At 39.3% G+C, this 21069-nt stretch overlaps 1 long non-coding RNA gene across 5 annotated transcripts in view; it reads right to left on the bottom strand.

The window, feature by feature from the left end:
* Positions 1-5603: 5603 nt before the first annotated feature.
* Positions 5604-21069, bottom strand: part of LOC132694287 (uncharacterized) — a 111276-nt gene continuing 95810 nt past the window's right edge. For 3 of the 5 annotated variants that reach the window (XR_009617235.2, XR_009617234.3, XR_009617237.2), the window contains 3 exons: positions 16831-17011; positions 16584-16666; positions 5604-6263 (listed from right to left, as the gene is read on the bottom strand). This is a non-coding gene — a long non-coding RNA (uncharacterized LOC132694287). The remainder of the gene's footprint in view (positions 6264-16583; positions 16667-16830; positions 17012-21069) is intronic. The other 2 variants (XR_009617241.3, XR_009617246.3) reach the window with 1 other exon arrangement.

Genomic DNA, 21069 nt, shown 5'->3' with positions numbered 1-21069 from the left:
TTTTTTTAAATTTTTTTTTAACGTTTATTTATTTTTGAGACAGAAAGAGACAGAGCATGAACGGGGGAGGGGCAGAGAGAGAGGGAGGCACAGAATCAGAAGCAGGCTCCAGGCTCTGAGCCATCAGCCCAGAGCCCGACGCAGGGCTCGAACTCGTGGACCGCGAGATTGTGACCTGAGCTGAAGTCGGACACTTAACCAACTGAGCCACCCAGGCGCCCCGCCAACTATTTATTATTATTATTATTATTATGTGCTTCCAATGACCTAAATATTTAATTTATAAAATATTTCTTTATTTCTGATACTATTCTATGTTTACTTTCTCTGAGATTAACATAGTACCTCCAGCTTTCTTGTAATTTGCATTTGCATGTCACATCATTTCCCACCCTTTAACTTTTAACCTGTCTGTGTCCCTATATTTAAAATGCATTTTCTAGGGGCACCTGGGTGGCTCACTTGGTTGAGCATCTGACTCTTGGTTTCAACTCAGGTCATGACCTCGCACCTCGTGGGATGGAGCTCCAGCACAGAGCCTGCTTGGAATTTTCTCTCTCCCCCTCTGTCTACTCCCCCCCCCCCCCCGCTTTCTCTCTCTCTCTCTGTCTCTCTCTCAAAATAAATAAAAATAAGTAAATAAAATGCATTTTCCCTAGACAACATATTGTTTGGTCATGATCTTTTAATTTTTTCTGACAATTCCTATCTTCTAGTTGGAATATTTAGGCCATATATATTTAATGTAATTAGCAATATAATTGAGATGAAGTCTATTGTTCCCAACTGTTTTTTGTTTCCTCTTGCTTCTTTTTGAATTAATTTCATTTAAGATTCCATTTTTATCTTCTCTACTGGCTTAAAAGCTATACTTTTTATGTTATTATTTTATTTGGTTGCTTAAGGGTTTACAATATGCATCTTTAACTATCAAAGTCTATATTCAGGGATGCCTGTCTGACTCAGTTTTTGGAGTGTGTAACTCTTGATCTTGGAGTTGTGAGTTTGAGCCCCACATTGGGTGTAGAGATTACTTAATAAATAAATAAATAAATAAATAAATAAATAAATAAACAAACAAACAAATAAAATAAAATTTTTAATTTTTTAAAACATTTATTCATTTTTTAAGAGAGAGGGACAGAGTATGAGCAGGGGAAGGACAGAGAGAGAGAGAGATACAGAATTGGAGGCAGGCTCCAGGCTCTGAACAATCTGAACCTGACAGAGCTAGATGCAGGGCTCGAACTCATGAACCATGAGATCATGATCTGAGCCAAAGTCAGACGCTCAACCGACTGAGCCACCCAGGCACCCCAATAAATAAAAATCTTTTAAAAGTCTATATTCAAATATTATACCATGTCAAATATAATGTAAGAACTTGACAACAGTTTACTTCCATTTCCTTTGTGTTATTCTCATACATTTTATTTCTATGTATAATCCCCATCATGTATTATTATTTTTGCTGCAAACATCCAGTTATCTTGGGGCACCTGGGTGGCTCAGTCGCTTGGGTGTCCTACTTCAGCTTGGGTCATGATCTCATGGTTTGTGAGTTTGGAACCGGCGTCAGGCTCTGTACTGACAGCTTAGAGCCTGGAGCCTGCTTCAAATTCTGTGTTTCCCTCTCTCTCTGCTCCTCTCTCGCTCATGCTTTGTCTCTCTCTCCTTCAAAAATAAATAAAAACTTTTAAAAATTAAAAAAACCCATCCAGTTATCTTTTTTTTATTTTTATTTTTTCCAGTTATCTTTTAAAGCAATTAAAAAAATTTTTAATGTGTATTTATTTTTGAGAGAGAGAGAGAGAGAGAGAGACAGAGCATGAGCAGGGGGAGGAGCAGAGAGAAGGAGACACAATCTGAAGCAGGTTCCAGGCTCTGAGCTGTCAGCACAGAGCCCAACACGGGGCTCGAACCCACACACTGTGAGATCATGACCTCAGCCAAAGTCAGACGCTTAACAGGCTAAGCCACCCAGGTGCCCCTTAAAGCAATTTTTTAAGAAGAAAAAAGTCTTTGAATATTTACCCACATATTTACCATTTCTAGAACTCTTATAGGTCCCGGTTTCCATCCAGCATCATTTTTCTTCAATCTGAAAAAGTTCTTTTAACACTCAAAATTCAGTCAGCTTCAGTTTGTTTGGAAAAAGAAAAATTTTTTTATTACATCTCCATTTTGAGAAACATTTTCACTAGACATAGAATTCTACGTTGACACATACTTTCAACATTTTCAAAATGTTCTTCCAATGTCTCCTGGCTTTCACTGTTTCTGGGAAAACATCTCTGATGATTCTTATCCCTGTTCCTTTATATTTAATGTCTTTTTCTCTGGCTACTTTCAAATTTCAAGCAATTTGATTATGATGTGCCTTGGTGTAATTTTCTTTTCTTTCTTTCTTTCTTTTTTTTTTAAGTAGGCTTGACACTCAGTGTGGAGCCCAATGCAAGGCTTGAACGCAGGACCCTGAGATCAAGACCTGAGCTGAGATCAAGAGTTGGACACTTAGCTGACTGAGCCACCCAGACATCCCTACTTGTCTTTGTATGAGGCCAGCTTGATGTTCAGGCTCTTGAATTTGTAGGTTTACAGTTTTTATCAAATTGGGGGGAATTGGCCATTGTATCTTCAAATATTTTTTTTGGTCCCATTACATGGATGCTAAACTATTTGATATAGCTTCATGGGTCATTAAGCCTCTTTCTTTTTGTTTTTCAGCATTTTTTCCCCTCTGTGCTACGGTTTGTATGGTTTCCATGTTTTTAACTTACTGATTTTATCTTCTGCAGTGTCTAATCTGCCCATCAAGTAAATTTTCCCTTTCAGATATTATATTTTCAGTTACAGAAACTATATTTAAAAAATCTACTTCTGTCTTCTTTATGTTCATGTCTTCTTTTAAATCCTTGTGTATATTTATAATCACTCTTTTAAGGTCATTGTCTATTAATTCCATCATCTTTGTTATTCCTAGGTCTGTTTCTGTTGACTGATTTTCCTTCTGTTTATGGATCAAAATTTGCCTCCTTTTGTGTGTGTCTAGTAATTTGCATTGAATTCTGACATTGTGAATGTTACATTGCTGAACATTTGGATTTTGCTTCCTCCTTTAAAAAAATGTTGAAGTTTGTTTTGATAAATATTAAATTACTTACAGACAAGCTTTACCTTTTTGAAGCTTGCTTTTAAGCTTTGTTAGGGATGAGCCTGGGCTAGTTTGGCCTTAATACTAAGGTATCACCTTTCTGGAGCCTCTACTGATTACTCCAGATGTTTAATGATGTCTCTACTCTGAGTGGATGGAATTGGAATGTTTCCCAGCCCCATGTAAACTCTAGGATTTGTTCAACTTACCTGCTGTTCTTTGTTCAGCATCAAGGAGTTTCACCCTACCCATACACAGATTAGTATTCAGCCAAAGACTCCAGGAGACTGTATTCAGACTTCTGAAGCTCCTTCCCTACATAGAGGCCTCCTCTCAAGTATTCTGACCCACCAGTTCTAGCTTCCTTTGCTTCTCTGAACTCCAATTTCTATCTCCTCAACTTAGAATGACCACTCTACTCTGCTTGATGCCTCCTCTCTGCTATTGTTGTTTGAAAATTGCCTCCAGGTTAGAATCCAGAGTAATTATAGAGTTCATCTTGTTTGTTTTCTCCCTCTCAAGGATCACAGTCCTGCACCGCTTCTTATTCCAATGTCTGAAAACAACTTTTCATATAGATTTTTTAGGTGGTTTTTGTTTTGTTTTGTTTTGTTTTGTTTTATAACAGGAAGACAAGTTCCATATCAGTTACCTCTTTGTGGCCAGAATCAGAAGTCTCTTACCTGGCTCTTTCACCATCCCCTCCCACACACACACCTTCATTTGTCATGTTCTGCAATTTCATATGTTAGGTGTGGATATTTTTTTCTTTATCTTATTTAAAGTCCATTGGGCTTCCTAGTAACTTTAATCAGTTTTAGAAAATTCTGTCATCTCCTCAAATATTGCCTCTGCTCTATTCTTTCTCTCCTTTTGTTTTGGAACTTTAATTAACATGTGGTAGGTCTTTTCACTCTGTCCTCCATATCTTTTAACCCTGTTCCATATTTTCATATTTTTGTCCTCTGTGCTGCATTCTGGTTTTCTTCTAGTTTACTAATTCTCTTTTCAGCTGAATCCAGTCTGCTGTCAGACTCAATCTACTTGGTTCTGTTTCAAATCCACTAGTTCATTTTTTATATTTTCTTGTTCCTTGCAACTATTTTCAAGCTTGTTTTATAATACATGCCTGACAACTTTGATATTGTCCAAAGCCTTTGTGAACCTGTTTTTGTTCTCTATTGTTTTTGGTGATTCTCATTCATTTGCCTTTTCTCCCTGTGTGCTTGCTTATTCCTTGCCTTTGAAGATTATTTGTGGGGATTTGAAGTTTAGGATGAAGGTGCATTCATTGAGGGAGGATTCTCATATATGCCTTTGCCAGGTGCTGAGGGGAAATGCTTGACTGGAATCATTTTAAACCAAATTCAAGAGTTGAGGTGTTTCCCCAACTACTTGGGTAATGCAAATTCAGGCTGCAAACCAGTTTGGCTTGGAAAATTTCCCCCTGCTCTGCTCTGCTCAGCACCTAAGAAACCTTTTTGCAGTCCTTAGGCTGGAAGCAGAGGGGCTAGGTTTACTTCTGTTTCACCCCTACCTTAAAGGTGTAACCCTTTGATTCTACAGTTAAATGTGGGGAACATCTTCTATTAGACTCCCCACTTTGAGATCACACCGAGTTTTAACTCCTGAGACCATCCATTCAAACCAGAGTTCAAGTTTGCCTTGATCAACAAATACTCTCTGGTGAAAAGTGGCCTATTTGTTCTACCTACCAGTTTGAGTTTTCAATTTCCATTAAATTTGGTTTGGCATTTCCTTACTATCTTGTCAGATTTTTGATGCTTTTAAGGTGTTTTAAATATTTTATCCAGCATTTTAGTTGTTTTCAGCAGGAAAGTTGATTCAAATAACATACCTTGTCATGTTCCCAAAAATTAAAGTGGTTTTGGGGTTTTTTGAAAACAGATTCCATCAAATTGCCTCTGTAAGCAATCCAAACTAGCATTGATTCACTTTTTTGTTTTGGAGTTTTTGTTTCTTTGGTTGTTCTTTTTGCCAATTAATGTATCCTTCCGAAAAGAATGTAATTTTTCAAAATCAAGTAATTGAGAACATATTCTATAATATAATATGAGACTTTGTAAGAATTCAAATACAAAGCAACTCCCTCTTTTCTGAGTAATTATTTGGAGAAGAAAAAACTTCACCTTATATTTTTTAAGGAAATACGGTATATGAAGGCTCTTTCACAATACCCAGCATAGAGCAAGTATTTAATAAATATTAGTCTTTCCCACCTCTCTTCAGCTCTTCAGGAACTCCCCTTTATAAAAAATCTAAGTGGTCTAGTTGTTTAAAATAATGTAAGACTGTTCCTGCTTTGGGTAAGTAGCATGGTCAGTATGACATTTCTCTAAGTCTCTTTCAGTCCACATTGGTAATCACATGAATTGTTCATACACGCACACACACATACATATATGTGGCCATATAACTTTATAAGTTACCGAGTTTTACAGGGATTATTAGGAAGCATAACAACCAATATATTATATAAGAAACTTGAGTTTCATTTAGAAAATAAAATTTTTAGTTCCAAATAGAAATAGTCTTCTTTTTTCACTTATACAGGACTTGTGAAATTTTAGGAAAGAAATGAATAAGAACTTAATGTAGTGCCTTTCTTCGGTGATTTAGTAAGGGTGGGCCAGACTTTCCACGGTAGAATAGGCATATGTCTAGATACCAGGCCACTGGGCAGAGAATGTAAGGCTTAGGCCATAGCCACTTCACCATCATCTAAAACACATCACAGCAATTTTTGTTAAGATTGCAAGAGGACAAGGAGGCATAGGAGCCTTCCCCCATCCTCACTAAAGGTTCATAATTGTTATCACCAGAACAACTTACACATTAAAATGGCTTTTTTAAAAAATCAATTATGTCTTTTTATTTCTGGCTTAAACAAAAATATTTATTACGGTTCTGAAGGCTAGAAGCCCAAGATCAAGTCATTGGCAGTTTTGGTTTCTTCAGAGTCCTGTCTCCTTGGTTTGTACATGGCAATCTTCTCTTTGTGTCTTCACATGGCCCTTCTTCTGTAAGTTTCAATGATGTCTTTTAATTCTTTCTTCTTCTATTCTGTGATTTCCCTACTTGCAGAGTTCTGTCCATATTGGAGGAGACCAAAAAAAAAAAAAAAAGATTCATAACATATTTAAAGTTTGAAAAATTCTTAGAGATGACTTAATTAAATACTTTCTTGTCCAAATAATTAAACCGAAAGGCCAGAGAGGTTATGAATTTTCCAAGGTTACAGGTCCACACTAGACTCCTGGACTTCTTGACTTCCTTGCTATTCACTACATATCCTTCTACACTATGCTGCCAGTTCCCTATATGCACCTCAGGGCTTTTCTCATCTGGACTTCATACTTGGAGACAGTAAGGTGAGGGCAGATATTGAGGCCAGCTGAATGAAGTTCTTTACATTTCTAGGGGAATCAGAAGCATTGGGAATATAGAAGGTCTGCAGAGTTAGAAAAAGCAGGCTAGAGAGAGAGAATGGAGCAGGGTTAGGAAGTAATGGAAGGCCAGGACTGATGAGAGAGGGAAAAGCATTCCAGGTGGAGAAAACCAATATTTGGAATCTCAGTCCAAAGCAAGGATGAGATATGTTGGGGGTGGAGTACAATAACAATAGTGATAAAAATATGGAATTCTAATTCAAGTCAACAATGCTCAGCTAACAAGGAAAATTTCAAATAATACTTTTCTCTTCTGGCATAAGGAAGATATGAGAACAAACTAACATTCAAGAAACATTATAAAAGAACTAAGACACTTTTATCTGGAAAGATATGAGGGACATGGATCTCCTTTCCACAAAGGGAAGTAATGGCTAGAATTGCCATAGGAAATTAACAGGACAACAGGGCAAACAGATGTGCACATTAACCAAAAGACCCTGAAAATTCAGGAAATCTTGAAATAAGGTCTGGAGGAGACACCCTTCAGTCTGGGATGGGTTAAGTTCAGTCCTGCCTGGAGGCAGAGGGAGGGATGAAATGTCCTGTCACAGAGTCTAGAAGTCTGGATCAGGGCCGATTCATGGAAACAAAGCGTCTCATTATGGAGAGAGGTGGAGAACAACAGGAAAAATCCCCAACCTATTTGCCTGGGGCTTCAAAGCAGTGTAGAAGCTCACTGGCTTGATCAATTTTAGGCTCTGATTTTCACAAAAAAAGATTTCAGTTAAGCCAAAATTAAAGAACTCCTACGGTACTGCAGTGAGACTTGGATCTCTCTTACTAGGAAGTTTAGCAATTGGGAATAACTTGCAAGAACAGTTTAGACACAACTGGGAATGGAAACAGAGAGAGGGATAAAATTATCACTTGGTTTGGGAATTTCGGATTCGGCTCTGAGGCCTTGATAGTTGTCAGAGGAGGTTGGTTAAGGGTCCTCCCAGCCTAGTGGCTATGTAAGAACCTGCTTCTGGGAACCCACAGTGAAGGCAGGGTGTGTCAGAGCGTGTGCTGAATTCCTGGCTTCAATTACAGACTACTAGGCGGCTGAAGAGTCTGTCATTGCCGATGTCATCACATTTACAAGATTCATAGGTCCCCTTTCCAGTAAGACACAAGAATGAGGGCCTCTCTGCACCTGCTGACATGTCCAGCGCTGTGTGCTCGATGAAGATGAACATAATTGAGGGAAGTAGAAGTGAGGGTCTCTCTGGTGTGTCCACTCATTCCCACCAGGAGAATGAGAGGAAATGGGATCTTGGAGAACTTATGCTGAGCTTCCACTGCCCCGATGTAGCCTCCGTGTTATAGGCTAGAAAATCTTCAAGGGGAGAGATTTTTGTTTATCTGGAATGAAGGCAGAAGCATGGATAAGATTATCTCTCAAACTTCAATTGGAACACTCTATGATATTTGGCTGGTCTATGAATTGTCCTTTGCCCATTCAAATCCATTTAAATTCCTCTACTGCCAACATCCTGGGGGATTCAAAAGAGTATGGGTGCTCAGTCTGTCTTCTTCAACTAGTTGTTTCTAGGCTCTGCCCCTGGAGATACCATTAGAGAACTGGCAGGTATGGGGAACTGGCTTCTCCTCGCAAAGTGAAACTCCCAAACAACCAGCCCCACATTCTTCTCTGACTCATGCCACCAAACCCCCACCATGCCCTGCAGGTCAGTGGGCTGGGAACCCTGCCACATCTGGAACAATTGCAGCTGGGATAAGATGCCTATTCTGATAGCCAGGACACACCTCCTCTCATCCCCAGCCTTGGATCACTCTGTGGCCTGTGCCCCAGGTATTATGATAAGATGCAGCCAGAGATGGGCAGAGGACAGTCAACAAGAGGTCTACCCTAGGGCTACTGGCCTCATCTGCAGAGATCTGATCAGTCTCTGTGGTTCACCTCTGATTCCTCCACTTGCCATAATACAGAATCCTCCAAGCCCCTGAGAAGTAGGCGATTCTCATTATCCTAGTCAATGGATAAGAGCAGAGGCACACATAATTTTTTTCACTTGTTGATTGCCTACCATGGGTCAAGTCCTGTGTTAAGTGGTGAGTGTACAATGCTGCACAAAATAGATGTAAGCCTTCTGTGTAGCTTACTGTCTAGTGGCAGAGACCACAATTAAACAGATTCATAAATAAATATATAAGCTCAAATATAATTGGTATTTAAAAAAGTGAAGTAAATTCACATTATGTTACCTACACAGAGTCATTCATACACATACATGTGCAAACATTCCATCTGTGTCCATCCCCAGTCCTAACACAATGTTTCTGCCAAACCCAAGGCAGTGAAAGTATGGAGTCTGCAAATCAGGAATGAAGAGTTGACCCAATGTTAGTATGAGAATTCACCTTGGCTATTCATCTAGATATGAAAATCATATCAAAAGTGGTCACAAAATTCTATTTGCACATCTAGGTTGAATACATTTCATCCTCAATTCCTCAAGGTCTTCCATCTCTGAAGCAGAAGGGAAAAAAAATCTTTGAGGAACCAGAGAGTCATGCAGTCTTAGGGAAGAGAGAGGCCTGAAAAGATCAGTGCAAATCACTCTAGCTTCCTCTCCCCATGTCCTATTCAAAATTCATTGAGGTATAGGTCTGAAGGCAGAACTTTGGAGATAGTTTCATCCATTCCATTGCTTCCAAAATCATACAGATAGTTGGTATTTGACTTAATTCTTGTAGCTCCCCAGATAAACTATACAATTTTCTTCCGTCACCTCAATAATCCACTCTACTGGGAAGTTCTTTCTTTGGAAATAGAAAAAAAATAGCATTTTTTCTTTCTCTATAAAATTTAATTTCTTTCTTAATATTTTGTCTTTTTTTTTTTTAATGTTCATTTGTTTTGAGAGAGAGAAATATCAGGGGAGGGGTGGGGGGGGAGAGAGAATGCCAAGCAGGCTCCACGCTCAGCATAGAACCTGATGTAGGGCTCGATCTCACTACCCAAGTCAACTTCAAGAGTCAGACACTCAAGCAACAGAGCCACCCGGGAACCCTGGTATTTTGTCTTTTAAGCCAAATTTTAAACCTAAATTTATTTATTATCTTTCCCTCCTCATTCATATTTAAACATTATATGAAAAGTAGTCACCCTTTCCTTCTACTTCAGAGGAGAGACCAGAAGACATCCAAGGTGGAAATATTTAAGTCTGGGAAGTTAGAGCCAGGACTCTCCTTCCAAGTGGTTAGTTCACATAACCCATTAGTTAGTTTACATAATCATATTAGGAAGACCTCCCTCTAACAGGCTGGGAAGATCTAGCGGCAGTGTATATTTCCTCCCTTCAAGCATGATCCATCCAGAAAGGTAGAGGTCAATGGACATGGGGTGCCTGGGTGGCTCAGTTGGTTAAGTGTCCGACTCTTCGGTTTCAGATCAGGTCATGATCTCATGGTTTGTGAGATCAAGCCCCGAGTCAGACTCTGTGCTGACAGTGCAGAGCCTGCTTCAAATTTTCTCTCTCTTCCTTTCTCTCTGGCCCTCCCCCACTTGTACTCTCCCTCTCTCTCTCTCAAAATAAATAAACTTAAAAATTTTTTTTAAAAGGCCAATGGACAGATAGCAGGTGTGAACGTTTCTTTGCTTTACCACTAAATCTTGTTTTACAGGAAAAATGGGTAGACTAAAGAATGCAAGAAGCAATGTGACTGGGTAAGTTAACTTCTGCAGAGTCATTCTAGGATTCCAGAATAGAACCAAGCAAAATGAAGTACAGAGTCCATTTGGATAATTACAGCTGATATGTAAGCAATATTTAAAAAAAAACAAGCAAAAAAAAAAAAAAAAAAAAAAAGAAAGAAACCCCTAGACCTTAAGAGTAGAGCAGAGACAGGTGTAGGCCCTTATTAATATAACTGGCCTTTATTCTTTACCACATTTAAAGGACCTTAGTAGATAGTAACCAGAGTCTCCCAAACTTCCATCCCTTTTTCTTAAAAGCTAAGGAAAAGAATAAAAATTTTAGTGTTCCAAAATTGAGCCTGGGTTAAGTGGCCAACTATTGATTTTGACTCAGGTCAAGTCTCACAGCTCGTGAGATCTGTGATTTTCAGCCCAGGATTCTCTCTATTCTTTCTCTCCTCTCTCTCTCTCTGCTCCTCCCCTCTACTCTCTCTCTCTGTTCTCTATCTTTCTCTCTCTCTCCCACAATAAATAAACATAAAAAATTTTTAGTGTTCCTAAAGTTATCTTATTTATTCCCCTGCCTCAAGCTGTGTTGGTCATCTAGTTTCTCTACCATTTCTACCTTAGTCTCTCACTGGACCCATGTCTTTTGATTTTTTTCTGCTTAGACCTTTGTGCTTCAACCAAGATAACCCATTGACCAAGCCCCACACCTTGACTCATCCCCACATCCAAGCCTTTGATTGAACATTGTCTCCTATCCCCAAGAATGTTGTCTTCCTGGCCTCTACTTCCCACAGTCTCCCATCAAAATCCAGCTCAAAACTCTTTCTTCGAAAGAGTCTTCTTTATTAACTCCAACTGATCTAAATGACTTCTTTGTCCCTGTTTCATCTCAGTATTTAGTTTCCAAAATATTTAATTGCATAAGTTAGCACATGTGTGTGGTTTTATAGGATAGCTTGAGAAATGACGTTTTCTGTCTCATTTGTTATACTATAAGTTCCTTGATGGTGAGGACCACGGTTCCTTTTTCTTTCTTTTTTTTAAAGTTTATTTATTTATTTATTTTGAGAGAGAGAGAGAGAGAGAGAGATGGCACAAGGGAGCGAGGGGCAGAGAGAGAGGGAGAGAGAGAATCCCATGAGAGGCAGAGAGAGAGAAAGACAGAGAAAGAGAGGAGAGAGAGAAGCGGGGCTTGAACTCACCCAATGCAGGGTTTGGGCTCACCTGATATGGAACTTGAACTAACAAACCATGAGATCATAAACTGAGCCGAAGTCAGATGCTTAACCAACAGAGCCACCCAGCCTCCCTAAGTTTATTTATTTATTTATTTTGAGAGAGAGGAAGAAATAACCAGAAGGGGAGGGGCAGAGAGAGAGAGGAGGACAGAGGACCTGAAGTGGGATCTACACTGACAGCAGAGAGCCTGATGCGGGACTCAAACTCATGAACTGTGAGATCATGACCTGAGCCGAAGTCAGACACTTAGCTGACTGAGGACCCAGGAGCCCCATCTTGTTTAAAAAAAAAAATCTAGTCTCCCCACTCCAATCCTTAGAGTTCTTCAGTAAATGCTAAAATTATGGTTGAGATGGACTAACTGCTCATCACAGAATGAGACACAAAATAACCTTTTTGTATCAAGTTCTGAGAGATGGACATAATGAAAGCAATATCAAGAATGGAGAGAATGGCTAACAAAGAATAGACATCCTAATTCTGTGCTCCATCAGAGACTTCCAAACTTTCAATATTGTTTGGGAACATTAGATTAAGTAATTTCCCAAATCAGGCCAATATCCAAACTCCCACTCAGAAAGAACATGGAGCATAAGCTATATACAGTAAAAAAGCATGGTAATGTGAGCAGCGTCTAATACATAGTAGACACTCCGCTAGTATTTGTGAAAGGGAGGGATCAAGAAAGCAGATTCTAAATTTCTCTTTATTGTCACCTGTTAATGTTGGTTGACTTTCCAAGCAAGAGAAAGCTGGTCAATGACTTCTCTGACTAGAGAAACTGGAGGCTATGGGGTGGGTACCGAGTTAAAAAAAAAAAAAAGTAATATCAATGTGGGGAAATGTGCTGTATGACAGGAAATAAGATACAGATAAACACAGAGAATAAACAGAAACATCACTAAAAGATTTGGGCTGAGGTCTAGTAATCTATGCTATAGAAGATGAGGAAAGGTTAAGGGCATTCCTGGAAAGGAGTCAGAGGATACTTTCTGGAGGAAAAAGAGGAGATAGTAAGCCAGAGTTTGGCAAGAAGGTAGCTACAGAATTGAGCACCAAGGAGTGGTACTGAAGAAGTGACTCTTGTGGGCCATTGGCAACAAGAGAGGCTATCAGCTAATCTTAGATCAGAAAGGCCTTGGGGAACCTGGGTGGTTCAGTTGCTTAAGCGTCATGATCTCACGGTTTTGACTCAGGTCATGATCTCACACTTTGTGGGTTTGAGTCCCACATCGGGCTCTGCACTGACAGGGCGGAGCCTGCTTGGGATTCTCTCTCCTTCTCAATCTCTCTCTCTGCCCCTCCCCAACTCGCTCTCTCACTCTCTCTCAAAATAAATAAATAAACTTAAAAAACAAAAACCAAAACCAGAAAGGCCTTGTTGGAAGTCAGGAGAACTAATGGGGTGGGAGAGTGAGAAGTTGATGGGAGGAACTGGTAAGAGGCCTGGGAAGTTTAGTTTTGTCTTCTCTTAAGTATACGAAACATAAGCAGTCAAAAAGTAGCCCATTCTTCACGTCCTACCAACAAGCAAATGGGAGCAGAGCTGTGATCTCTTCCTTAGACACCTGACAGGAAAAGTGCTCTCAGCGACATTATCATAGCATAAAGAAACAAGCTTGGCACCAAGAACAAAGTGAATACCTCTAAGCAAAGACACAGCCCTTTTTGGTGACATACAAAATCCTTAAACTAATCTCATTCCTAGAAATCAGTTTCTTCCAATATTCAGCTGCTTCTCCCTTGATCCTTGTTTCTCCCTGAGTGTCTCTGCACGACATCCCTTCAAAAGGCCTTTGTCAAGCAGGAAAGCTAATCTCAACCCAGTCCAGAAACCTTCCAAGGATGAATCTGTTTTCAGGGCCTTCTCAAACTTTTCAGCTCTACCTGCAGTCTAACTTAGATTACTTTAGATGCTCTGCTTTTACCATAGACAGAAGTTGAGAATACCCAAAGACTGATTTGGACAGCGCAAGATGGTGACATGTTTGGGGAAAAACTATAAGAGTAAAATAAACATAAAAACACAGCTTTTTCATCCAGTGAACTGATATTTCTTAAGGACCCATTGTGCAAAGCATTATGCTAAACACAGAAAGGAATTTAAAGTTAAAGTATATATAAACTCCACCTTCCAAAAGCTTACCATCTAGTAAAAGAGGCAAAAACATATATACATTACTCCAGTATAAAACAGTGCTACCATAGAGGTTCAAATAATGTGACATCATAGTTGGGGGAGAGACAGAAATAATTGTCACTAGAGAGATCTAGAAGTATTCTTGGAAAATAAGATTTTAAGCTGGGCTTTAAATGAAGGATAGGACCTTGACAGGTTGATAAGGAAAGGAATGGCATTCTAAAGAGAAAGGACAGCATGTGCAAAAGTCTGAGGGCAGAAGAGCATAGAACAAGTTCAAGAACCTCAAATAGACCCATGAGGGATAGTCCAGGTTATATGAAGGGATGGAGACATAAATATAAGTAGTGTCACAACAGAGTTTGGATTTTATTCAGTGAGAATAAATTCATTATTCATTAGAGAATCAATGAATTATGATGATCCATGTTTCTTTGAAATTCCCAGATAACTGATTCAACTTTTGAAGTTTGAGGACAAATAAACTTCAAGTTATCATATGAAAAATGATATTTCACATGGACTCCACCATGGAAGCTACTGTCTTTTACTAAATTCATCTCCACCTATATAATTTCACTGGACATAAAAATGGGGAGGTCAAGGAGGACTATAAAATCTCCCACTTTGAAAGGCCTTTAATAGAAAAGAAATTTTTATTCACCTCAAAGGTGATGGTAATAGTTTTGTTTTCGGTCAGAAGGCTCATTCAGCTGGCCACAAAAAGTCTTTTCATGGATACAGGCAGACAATAGGACAGATACTAACTGCAAATAATACAATGTTGAGGAACTATAGAATAATGGAGTCCTAGAGGCCACCTAAGGCCAATAAGGCAGCTCTCTGGTGGAAGAGACTTTAGGGCCAGTTATACAAAGAGGAAAAGGCCAGGGCTGAACAGAGAGGACAGAGAAACCTCCTAAGTTTGAAGGAGGAGGGAATTGCCTGTATAAACGTTTGGAGACAAGTCCCAGCAAGCACATGTGGTGAGTGTCATGTGTGGGAGACACAGAACAAATGAACTCAGCTGGAATGGACAGTCTGTAACAAGAGCTAACAAGGATTCAGTCTATAGGTAGACCAGTTTCCAGCACAAAAGCAAGAGTCAACACTGAATGCTACTCTTGGCCTCTCTAGAAAGAGAGGTAAGGGTTTTAGTCTCCATTTTCCCCTTACACTTTCATGAGATGTGGGTTACATTCCCGGTTGTTCTGGACACTGACTCATCCTCCTGTAATGAATCTGAGTGTCCTAGGGTATGATGCTGTCTATTGTACTGAGGGATAAAGTGAGGCCAGGGAAAAGAAGACTGTTGGAACCAAATTCAAATTATACTTAAGAACTAAGCTCTCCTTGGGCTAAATTTGCATTATTAGAACCTCACTCCTCACCCTCCTTTTCCTCTGTTTCTGCTGAACATCCCTTAAGGGAATGCTGAATTCTACTCAAGCCAGGTAAGGGAGTGGTTAGATGTCAAAGCAGAGGTTATTACAGAATGACTTCCATGATTTGGGTTAGCTGCATGCCATAGCCCAGACTCCCTAGTCTCATTTCTAATCCCACCTGCATTCACAGATGCAAGTGGCTACCATGGAAATTTCCTGAAAAGTCTGAATGCTGGAGAAGAAACTGCTCATTGACCATTCTGAACAATCAGCGAAGCCATGTTAGCCCTAAACCATGAAGAAAAACTGAGTTCAGTTTTGCTGAGTAGAGCAAAACTATCGTACAGCCCAACTGCAATTAGAAGCTGGGGACTAAGGCGTCCCTGAAACCCAGCTGGGGAATCTTTCCCTCATGTTCTTTCTGAGCTCCACATTCTACCACAGAAGACAGTAAAAAGGAGGCTGCCCCACACCCTTCTGCAGAAAAAAGGTGCATTTTGGGATGGTTTGGAGGCATCAAAATGGTAAGCAATTTTAGGGTACAATTAAGACCTGGCTGCTGAACCCTACAATAAATTACCATCAAAGGCACTCACACGTCAATAGGGGAAAAAAAACACATGTGCTTGCAAGACGATGTGTGTTTGATGCTCATAAAAAAGATAAAAATATAGGTCATCATCATGTAACGAGCTTGTAGGTGTCAGAACGTGTGCTGTTGGGGGAGGTAAGGGAGTGGAAATGGAGAGGGATCAGCAAACCAGAAAGAAGCTGCAAATCAGACTCCTATCTCCAAGTTCTTCCCTTTGGTCGAAGTTCACAGATGCGCCATGGGGGCAAAAACAGACCCTTCCCCCATTTTTTTTATTTCAGGGGACATCCCCTTCCTTGCACCCCCCAGCCAGATTTCCAACATATTAATCACCTCTCCCATTTTGAAATCAGCCGGTCAGGGTATTATTCAAGCATTGTTAATGACACCATCGGCCAAGGTATCAATTAGGCAAGTTGGGATAAGAAGAGCAGAGAATAGGGCTGGCCAGAGAGCAGAACAAGTCTGTTTTGGTGTAAGTAACCCACATGTCCACAAGAGCTCCTACCTCCCCTTAAAGGCAACTGCAAATGCACTGAATTCTCCAGTCAAACCAAAACTCTACTTCCTAAGTATCCCCTACCATGCCCACTCAGTCATCCCTTAACTGGACTTTACCTATTCACATCAAATCACTCAGGATATGCAGGCAAAGGGCTATGACTAACCAGCTCTGGGCAGAGCGATTCCTGTGGTTGGGTCCTAACATGGAGGGAATGCTTCCCCAAACCACATTCTGAACTTACCTTAAAATCTAGCTCAATGTTTTCTCATCCAGGAAGCTTTTTTTTTTTTTTTTCAAATAAGGAAAGTCTTCCTATTTGTTAATTCTTTATTTTAAAATTCAAGATAAGGATGTTATTTTCCTCAGCAGACTGAGAATTTCATGAAGACCAGAGATTTTTTTTTTTTTTTTTTTTTTTAGATCTCTCTGCCTCAGACACCTACCTATTCTCCTCTCAGTCAGGACAGGCTCTGTTCAAAGGGGCTGTTCCGAACATGTGGGTGTAACAGCTACTGAAATTTGGATTCTGGAGAAAGGAAAGAAACAAAGACTAGAATCAAAACTACAACATAGTAGGAGTCAATTCAGTCATCAAGATGTCAGATTTCCTTCCCATTATATACTTAGGGAGGTTTTCGGAGTGTTTTGTTCTAGACTCCACTCTTGAGTCATTCCCCAGCTCCTTCTCACCTTTCCACTCTCCAGATGGATATAAGTCCTCCATGGCTTTCTATCCACACCCACCAATTATCCAGATCTTCAGACAGATGTGAGAGACTAGAGTAGGACAGGAGGTCAATGTTTCATATTTTTAGTGGCTTTCGTCCAAAAGAAGGTGGCTGGGCCAAACACCACAACCAAAACTAGAAATCTCAATAAAAAATATTCATGTTAGTGAGTCTTGACGATGCCGTTCCTAACTATTAGACTGACTAGGAAAGTGAATAGGTTTCCCAGACATTTTCCCAAAAGACTTAGCTCCTTGAGTTTCTTTACGCCCTTATTCTCTGCCCTTTTTTCTCCTCTAATGTCTTCCTGCAACTTCACCCTAAACTCCAAAGTACTAAGTTATAGTCGCCCATAGAAAATAAACACATAAACTTTCAAAATGGAGCAGCCGGTGTTTTTAAGATGGAGAATCAACAAAAAAAAATTTTTTTCAATTACCTTGTATTTTCCCTAAGGGCAGGCACTATATTATAATTTTCTCTTTTAATAAAAGCTTTATTGAGATATAATTCACATACTATATGATTCACCTATTTAAAGTGTACAATTCGGTGATTTGTAACATAGTCACAGTGTTGTGCAACCACATCACAATCAATTTTAGAATATTTTCATCACCCCAAAGAGGGATCCTGTATCTGTTAGCTTCCCACTGCCCCCAACACTCCTAGCTCTAGGCAACCACTAATATACTGTCTCGTTTTATAGATTCACCTACTTGGAACACTTCACGTAAATGGAATCATATGATATGTGGTCTTTTGTGATTGGCTTCTTTCTGTTAGGATGTTTTCAAGATTCATCCATGTTGTAGCATGTATCAGTAGTTCATTCCTTTTTTATTGCCAAATAATATTCCATTATATGAATAGTCCCCTTTCTTTTTCTTCAGTTGATCGACATTTGGGTTGTTTTCACTTTTCAGCTATTATGAATAACACTGCTATGAACATTCATATACAAGTTTTTACAGGAACATATGTTTCCATTTCTCTTGGGCATATACTTAGGAATGGAGCTGCTGGGGTCTCATGGTAACTCTAGGTGTAACATTTTGAGAAACTGTCAGACTGTTTTGCAAAACAGTTGTATCATTTTATAATCCCACCAGCAATGTGTGAGGGTTACAATTTGTCCAATCCTCACCAACAGTTATTATTATCTTGTTTTTATTATTATTATAGCCATCCTAGTGGTTTTGATTTACATTTCCTTGAGAGCTAATGATGTTGGGCCTATTTTTATATGCTTATTGGCATTTGGAGAAATGCTTATTCAGATACTTTGCTCATTTTTAATTGGGCTATTTGTCTTTTTATTATTGAGTTATAAGAATTCTTGGTATATTGTACATACAAGTCTCTTATCAGATATATGACATGCAGATATTTTCTCCTCCTCTGTGGGTTGTCTTTTCACTTGATAGTGTCCTTTGAAGAAAAGAGTTTTAAATTTTGATGAAGTCCAATGTACCTATTTTTCCTATCTTATTGAGCATTTATCTAAGAAACCATTACCTAACCCAAGGTCATGAAGATTTGCATGTGTTTATCTCTAAAAATCTTATAGTTTCAGCTCTTACATTTAGGTCTTTGATCCATTTTGAGCTAGTTGTTATATATGGTGTGAGGTAGGAGTCAAAATTCTTTTTGTTTTTTTTTTTGCATGTGGCTCGCCAGTTGTCACAGGACTACTTAAAAAGACTATTCTTCCTCCACTGGTTTGTCTTAGCACTTGTGTTGAAAATCAGTTGGCTGTAAATGTAAGGATTTATTCTTGGACTCTCATTGTATTCCATTGATCTGTAGGTCTATCTTTATGCCAGGACCATACTCTCTTGATTACAAGTATTTTTAAAATTTTTTTAAATGTTTATTTTCTGAGAGAGACACAGCATGAGTGGGGAAGAGGCAGAGAGAAAGAGAGAGACAGAGAGACAGAATTTGAAATAGGCTCAGGCTCTGAGCTGTCAGCACAGAGCCCGATGTGGGACTCAAACTCATGGATCATGAGATCATGACCTGAGCTGAGCCGAAGTCAGAATTTCAACTGACTCAGCCACCCAGGCCTCCCTCAGAGTATAATTTTTATATGTCTTTTGTTAAATTTATTCCTAAGTGTTTTATTATATCTGATGCTATTGTAAATGGAATTTTTTGTCTTAAGTTCACTTTCAGATGATTGTTTATTGCAAGTATTATAATTTTATTTTAAATAATATAGTGATAAGCATAATTACTTACAGAGCACCTACCATGTGAAAAGTATGCTGCCAGGTTGAATGGGAAATAAACAGTATTAAGACTTAGTTCCTAAACTCAAGGAATGTACAACCTACCTAACTAGAAACAATGCTTTACACAGGTTTCACCTGTAAAATTTTTTGAAAGTATTTCAAATATTTCATCTTACTTGATTCCCAAAATACCATTCATTCACTTATTCAAAGGTATTTACTGAATGACTAATGCATGGAAGCACTTCGCTAGATGCTGGCAATTAAATGGAGAGGAAAAAACAAACACAGTCCCCATCTTCATGAGTACTACTGTCAAATTAGAAAGACAGATATTAATCAAATACAAATTACAAATTGTGATAAGTATCATAAAAGAAAGTAGGTAAGGAAGTAAGTAGGTTGAACAGTAAGTAGGGTAGGAATTATTACACCTATTTTGCAGAAGAGAAAACTGAGGTAAACAAGAGTATTCTAGACAGAAAGAGTAAGAATTCTATAAGAAGGATTAGACCCTTCAGCTTTAACATTGAGTTGTTTGATTAGACCTACAACATTTAGTTTCTGTCTCCTCCCTTTAGCCTGTGGTAAGGGAAAGAAAGAGGCAACGTGATCAACAGGGATATGAGTCATCCTGTTGCAACCAGGTCAGGACACTTTGGCCACCAGTCTCCTTCTGTGCTAGACTCAAGCAGAGAGAAACAGTATTCTATGAAGTAGGACACTATGTGGTCTCTGAACCCTGCCTGCGGCTTCTCTGCTCTAAGCACTGCATGGTTTTAAACTGTTTTTCAGCACTGGGTGAACTAAGTCAAATGAGTTCTATAATATTTCACTTTCCCCAGGTTCCAGCCTTCTCTGTACTAGTCAATCTGTCCTAACTTTTGTCAAAAAAAAGAAAAATCAGTCTGAAGTTATAAATCCTCTTCCAAATAATTTTAAAATATCTTTAAAAAGATTTACAGAAAATTGGGAAAGGATAAAGGTTATAGGGAGCTAACATTTCATGAATGGATCATAGAATGAAAATCTTGGCTTTATTTCTTATGTATTATTCATACACTGGGTGGAGGGACAGTATATTTTATTTAGCCAGGGAAGTGGAGATGTGGAATTCATCCAGGATCTTCTCCTAATTTCCTCTTGACAAACAGTGATAGGGTCAAGTCACAAACTGCAGTTGCAGACCCTGGACCAAAACCTAGACCTACTGACTCCTATTACAGTGCTTTTGCCACTGCAGAGAGACTTAATCCGGGCACCTGAGTGGCTCAGTCGGTTAAGCGTCCTACTTTGGCTCAGGTCATGATCTCACAGCTCGTGAGTTTGAGCCCCGTGTTGGACTTTCTGCTGTCAGCAGGAACCGCTTTGGATCCTCCATTTCCTTCTCACTTTGCCCTTCCCCCACTAGCAGTCTCTCTCACTCTCTCTCAAAAATAAACATTAAAAAAAAGAGACTTAACCAACCCTTGATCAATTCATTCAACGAGCATGGTATCATACGAAGGAGTAGGAGATAACAACGATGAATGGAATAAAGTTCTAACTCTCATCAATTGCTCCCCCTTGAGAATCCACCCTCACCTTGCCCCCACCCCGATTGCTCCTTTGTGCTTTCATAATACCTCATGCATTGTTTCTTTCACTATGCCTTACACATTGTATTATCCCTATTTGTCAACATGCCCATTTCTTCCATGAATACTGTGAGTACCTTGCGGACAGGACCTTGTTCTCTGCTACCCTAGAACTGCACACAGCACCTAGCACATAATGGGAGCTCAATAAATCTTTGCTGAATGAGTAAATGAATAGCTGGTACAGGACTCCTTGCCCCACTTCATTCTGCTGGTACAAAACTATTGGTATGTGACCACATACATCCCAGGTAAAAACTGGAAATCTGATATGTCCACATTCTGATGAATGGCATCACCAGTAGTATGGATGAAATAGAACAGCAT

Source organism: Panthera onca, chromosome B4 (assembly GCF_046562875.1).
Source record: "Panthera onca isolate mPanOnc1 chromosome B4, mPanOnc1 haplotype 2, whole genome shotgun sequence".
Classification (NCBI taxonomy): domain Eukaryota; kingdom Metazoa; phylum Chordata; class Mammalia; order Carnivora; family Felidae; genus Panthera; species Panthera onca.
This window is presented reverse-complemented; position numbering and strand designations above follow the sequence as displayed.